This window comes from Atractosteus spatula, chromosome 4 (genome assembly GCF_055471065.1).
Source record: "Atractosteus spatula isolate fAtrSpa1 chromosome 4, fAtrSpa1.hap1, whole genome shotgun sequence".
Classification (NCBI taxonomy): Eukaryota; Metazoa; Chordata; class Actinopteri; order Semionotiformes; family Lepisosteidae; genus Atractosteus; species Atractosteus spatula.
In genome coordinates, this window is record NC_142709.1 from 14,826,009 (window position 1) to 14,832,008 (window position 6,000).

A 6,000-nucleotide genomic window follows, 5' to 3' on the forward strand; every position below is an offset into this window, starting at 1 on the left:
TGTCTCTTATTTTGCCTCCCTCGCTGGCTGCTATCCCTGACTCTCCTTTTCTCTAAGTGGTGCTTCAGGAAGGATCGTCAAGTTTCGAAGGGAAACCAATTTGTTTACAAAAGCTTTTCAGCGATGCGTAATTCAACCTAAGAAGGGACACTTCTGTTGCCACTGACCCGAACATAGCAACTAAACTGAAGGCGTGATGGATGAGGCCCCAATAGACCTTATCCAGTAGATAGTGACATTAGCGACTTGAGAGTGTCCCTTGAGAATCCTAGCCCTGAGAAGGAAATAAAAAGCATTTAAAACCCCCACTCAATCCCTTTCTTCCTCTGTAGTCCTTCTGGTTCTGGCAGTAAGAGCTAGGCTTCTTAAAAACGAAGTAGGCATTCTCTTGCTCGAACAGTGTCCAGAACAAGCATGCTTTAGCAGTGGTTTTAAAGCCCTGCATCAAAACCTAACTGGCATTTTCTGGTTCAAATACTGTTGGTGCTGACAAATGCTGGTTACATTGTTTCTGGTAATAATATTGTAGCAGGTGTTGGCTAATTGTCAGCCTCTTTTTCAAAGAGCAGATCATCAAATGGTTTGCCTGCCATCACTGCTGTCAAAGTGCAATGGAAGGTGCAGAATAGAGTCCTCAGAAAGACAATAGGATTGATCATGTCATTACAGAGCTTGATTTAGTCGCAGAAGATGTGGTGTTATGGTATTGCATGAGGTAATAAAGCTGGTATCAAATCGTATGCAATCAAAGCATGTCAGCTGTTAGTAAGCTATTCTAATTATAAAATGTTTGAGTAGATATTGAGTGTCAAAGCTTCAGATGAGTACTAACATATTTATTTATAACAACAAAGGGGTCCTAGAATCCTGCTTCACTGATCACTAGTATCACTTACTATTACATAATTGCACGATTAAAGAAGAAATATCTATTTAAAACTTTGAAAGGTACAGAGCTACAGCATGCCTTAACAGCTACCTAAAAATGAAAGTGTATAACATATTGGAAATGTTTTTTTTTTAGGTCTTTATCTTTATTAGCATATGGCTGTTCTGAATTTCTGCCTTGTCCTAAGATTTGCAACTAGCTCACTGTAACAACAACAAATATCTCTTAATATGAGATACATATGAACATTTCCTTGATTTGTATTTTCCCATGTGTAATAACTTACAAAATACTTTGGTTCAATAACACATATAGCTAAACATACCCTCACACAAATACAACCATACGTTCATATCCTATCGCACACACATAGAAAGGACAGAAGTAATGTTACTTTACAGTTTTTAAATTAAAATATTCTATTACCTTTTTCAGGCTGAAATGTGTAAGATTTGGTGTGTTTCAGCCAATACACAGTATACCAGTCATCAGTAATCATTCTCCTCTGTGACTTAATACTGTAACATACAGCTCCATGATTTTCCTGAAAAAAGTGTTGTTACCAATGGTGCTATTTTTGACCATTTCACATAATGTTTTCAGCAAAGTCTTGTACAACGTTAGCAGTATCTGACTCATATTCAGCTAGCATTTCAACATAACTCACACTCCAGAACGCCTATGACACTTTTTTGTAATAATATTTTCACTTTATATAATCTTCCTCAATTCCCTTAGTTTCGTCCTCATTTTGTTTGCACTGTGAGGACAAAAGTGCTGTTTCTTTAGAAAACTTAATTTCTCAAAGTAATTCAAGAGGAAATAACCTTTGACATCTGCACTAAAAGTAGACACCATGTTGATTTAAGACATGTCCATTTCATGGTCTCTCTGGTATGCAGAGTTGCAGATTCTATCTGCTGCTATAAGTTCCTCCTCTCCTGAGCCTTGGATCATCTACAGCAGCCATTTAAAACTATCCAAACTGCATAAATCCCTGTCTGCTGACCTTCCTGTCTTTAACATTAAACTCCTTTCCACAAAACGTCATAATCAAATTCTTTTTTACTGTCCTTCCTTCCAAACCATTAATAAAAGGCAGCAATTGTTAAATATCGGGATTGATCTAACAGTATGGGGCTTTTCGCATGTAATCTATAAAGACATATCAGGAACAGCCTTAAACATGTCCATGCTTGTACAAGTCAATGAATTTATAACACAGTACGATTTTACGACACAGATCAAACAACACTTCAGTGCAGGAAGAGCAACCTCAATATAATATTTGGCAGCTTAAAGCATAAAAGTGTTACATTTCCACATGTTCTTAAACAACATACAGATGATTCTCTAGTTCATTTGTATAATAATGTATCCAGATACAACTAAATACTTTGACCTGTCACTCATTTGTGATTTTGAGATATCTTTCCACCACAGCAAATCCAACTATTTCCCCACCTCGTGAACTGCGGCTGTTTGTCTAGTAGCAATTCAGGTGGTGAGACAAAGCTGCTTCAAAAGGGCTTCCGAATATTATAACTTTTAAACACTTTAACCCGATGGCTATCATTTAAAATAGAGAGATATTTATTGAAGGCATGTTAATTAGTGTATGAGCATTGTATTCACTGTCTTTTTTTGCTTCCAAGCTAAATTTAAGTACCATAATGGGAAAGGCACCCCCTGACAATTAGGAACAACTGGACATTTATCACTAGAAGGATAATCATTAATCACATCTGCAAACTGAGCTTGCCTCGTGTGCGTGGCATCGCAGTATGAATTGAACCTCTACTGTATGTCTATGTGAGATCATATATTGTACCACATATAGACAAACAGCAAACTATAGAAATATGTTGTTGAGGTCTTAAATACTATTTGTAGACCAATACTGAAACATCACATAGATTTCAACGAGAGGAAAAGGGAGGGAATGTCGTTTTACAATTCTGCGTGTTTTTTTAATGGGTGTCTGACACGCTAAAAAGTGCTTTAGGCAGAGAATCTCAGAAATCCCTTTTAATGCAAATGACAGAAAGGCTCCAGGGAGTTTCTTCAGCCACTTCTGATACAGACACCATGTGTAGGTACTGCTACTGTATGAACCAGTTCTTATTTCCTTCATCTTGCAAGCTGGGTAAGTTTGTTCTAGATTTTTGCTATCAGGAGAGCATCTCTGCAAGAAAATGTAATCTTTCATAGTCATACAACTTCCATGGAAACTGCAAAGTGATTTTTAAAAAACTGATATCTAATTAATTCACCAGAACAATATATATTTTTAGATTCATCATAAAAACAATAAGCAAGTGACATTAAGGCTCCAGAGAATATTTGTAAGTTTGAAGGATTTTTTTGCTGAGTTTGACAAAAATCCGATTCAGACCTTTTTGCTCAGTCCTGGGATAAACAGTACATAAATTTGCATGCAAATACAGTACAACATCCTTGAAAACACAACAAATAATTTTCATCTGATTCAGAATGTACAATATATATTAATGCATACATTTACACTCTGAATAAATGTATAAAGTTCATGTGTAGTTACCTAGTACAAAAGTATAATTCAGTATTAATAGTATGCTTCTTATGGATATATAACATTTGCTTTGGATTTGGATTGGCTTATTTTTAGTTTTCCTGTTAAATGGGTGTTTGACATTGCCTAATACAGAAATTGGCAGAACTCAGTCTTTGTTATGATAATAACCCTTTGAGTCATTTTACAGAGAATTTAATACAACCAGAGCAAGTTTAAAAGACGGCATCTTAGTGTTGTATCCAGAAATAAAACCCACTTCTAAATAATTAAATAAACAATTTCTCTTTCACATGATTTTAGCTTTACTCTCTTGTAAAGACAAATAGTCCCATATGTGACCTGCTGTGTCCTAAGTTCATCTGCTTGTACCATAGGATATGACCTTGTGACCTCTGAAGCAGAGGCTGCCACTGTAATTATACAGTGATTAAAAAAAATATACACTCATAATACAGAAAACAAGTCACAACAACAGCATATCGATCTACACACTTACCTAGATGGACTGTAAGAGTAAGAGGGTAATTTGCTCTTTTTCTGGACTAACACACAACCATGTCAAAGCAATTTTATTTGAAGGGGTCTGGTCCTTTCAGAAATGGAAAGTGTGTCTCACCTTTGAAATGTTTACCTTTAGAGGGCTTTTAAAATTGCCCTGCAGAAAGCAACTCTGGCAAACTAAAAAGACTCGCCAAATGGGCTACATGGGCTGAATGGCCTTCTCTCACTTGTAAGTTCGATATTCTTAGTTACTGAATTTTATTAAATTAAACAAGTAAGCGAGTAAAGCTTTTTAAATATTTTATTGACATGTATGCAGGTTCTTTAAATAATAATTTTATAATAATATGTCATGAGCAAAATGCCTTTTCACTTGCAATTTATACAGTAATATGCATGATATTGCTTTTATACAAAGATCTGTACTCACCAAGATATTCATGTAGTTATGCCACAGTTCCATTGCTCAGTTTTTGATTGCTCCTTTTGAAGTGGAGAGAAATTCCTAAAATAGGTGTCTGCTTATTCATATTCTTTGCTTCTCTCAGTAATGTGTCTCTTTCCTCCAAATCTGAATTGTTATCTGCAGTCTCAGTATTCTAAATCAAGTTCAAGAACAACTTCATTATTTTTAGACCTAAGAAAAGTTGAGGTGGCAACCTTTCCTCTTCTGCTACAGCAGAGCAATAGTAAGAGAGCCTTTCCAGGCTGTGGTTTATAAGCTGTCTTCAGCTCAACCACATGAAATATAGGCTAGCTCAAAACTGCTGCTGATTTACTAGGCTGTTCTAAAAAAACTGTAATGCTGTTTTTTTCCAGGTGAAAAGGCTTCTGCAGTAATACAGGGTGGTGTATTAAGCTTGCAAAAACTTAACTCAAGCTTCAAGAGAAATATACAGCTGTTTAGAAACAGCTGTGGGCGTTCCTTCTGTCCCTTTGTGGATTAATTGGAATAGTCTGTCTGGGTTACAAAGATTGAATTTTTCCGCTGTTTTGTTCATCCTCATGTACAATTTTAAAACATTTGCTAATTCACAAGTTGTACACATAGACTTCCATGTTGTTAGATGTATAAATATGCATATTCTTACTGAGCAAAATATTTTAATTGACAGGTACCTGGCTGACTTGAGTAACACATTTACAACATATTTAAAAAGATACGTGTGGAAAACACATGAGACTATTCAATGCTCCCCTGACAGACCAGTAGGGCTGCACCCATAATACAAAATACAGAGAATCACCATAGGATATTTCCTAACATTTCCCAGAGCAAATAATACTTAGAAACCAAGTAATCTTTCTGTAAAAAGACCTGAACATTCTGCTGCAAAGTGTAAGTGTTTAAAGAAGAAAGCAGAGGTAAAACTTTCATTGGCAAAACCTCAGGAAATCCAGAACACTTGTAGAGCAAACATGAAAAGGGTACGTAAGACTGTGACATCATTCTTTTACTACTGTTAATAAATGAATCAGTTCTAAATGTCACAGTTTTTCTTTTGTTTAAATACCTTTAACAACACTTGAGGAGTTCAAAACGTAGCCCTTGGTCTTTTAAAAGAAACCATTCTCATTTCAGAAAGTAAACACAAGAACTATGAAATAATACAAGTTAAAAGAGGTTGAAGGTAATACTATGAACAACCTGCTACCACACACATGCAAGATTCTCTTAACACATCTTAAGTGTTTAAGCTCTCAGTGCAGATCACAGCATGCCACCTTAAACGAGTATATGAAAAGAAAACTACTGTACCTCCTCGAAGCCAATTCTTTACACACCACGTATCTCAGAAACGCATGCATCCAACACTGACTCCAAACAAAACATCACCACCTAGCTTCTCTATCGCCACCCCCTTTTGCTCCTCCCCTTAGAATCCCTGCCGTGTGCTCAGACTAGCATGAAGCGCAGAGCAAAACCCTTCAGTTCAAGTGTATTATTTCATGATAGCTGCTCCCATTACTGCACAATGTTCTCGTGGTGAAACCACCACTCCCAGTCCCCCATGAATCACCTAAAACAAAGAGACACAAACAGATAAACAGAAAG

The 6,000-nt window shown here is 36.2% G+C and overlaps 1 protein-coding gene across 1 annotated transcript in view; it reads right to left on the reverse strand.

Moving 5' to 3' along the window:
* Window positions 1-5,761, reverse strand: part of mid1 (midline 1) — a 104,439-nt gene extending 98,678 nt beyond the window's left edge. Inside the window, exon 1 of the mRNA XM_088914727.1 lies at window positions 5,704-5,761. The gene's annotated coding sequence lies outside the window, so the exon portion shown is untranslated. The remainder of the gene's footprint in view (window positions 1-5,703) is intronic.
* Between the last annotated feature and the right edge of the window lie 239 nt (window positions 5,762-6,000).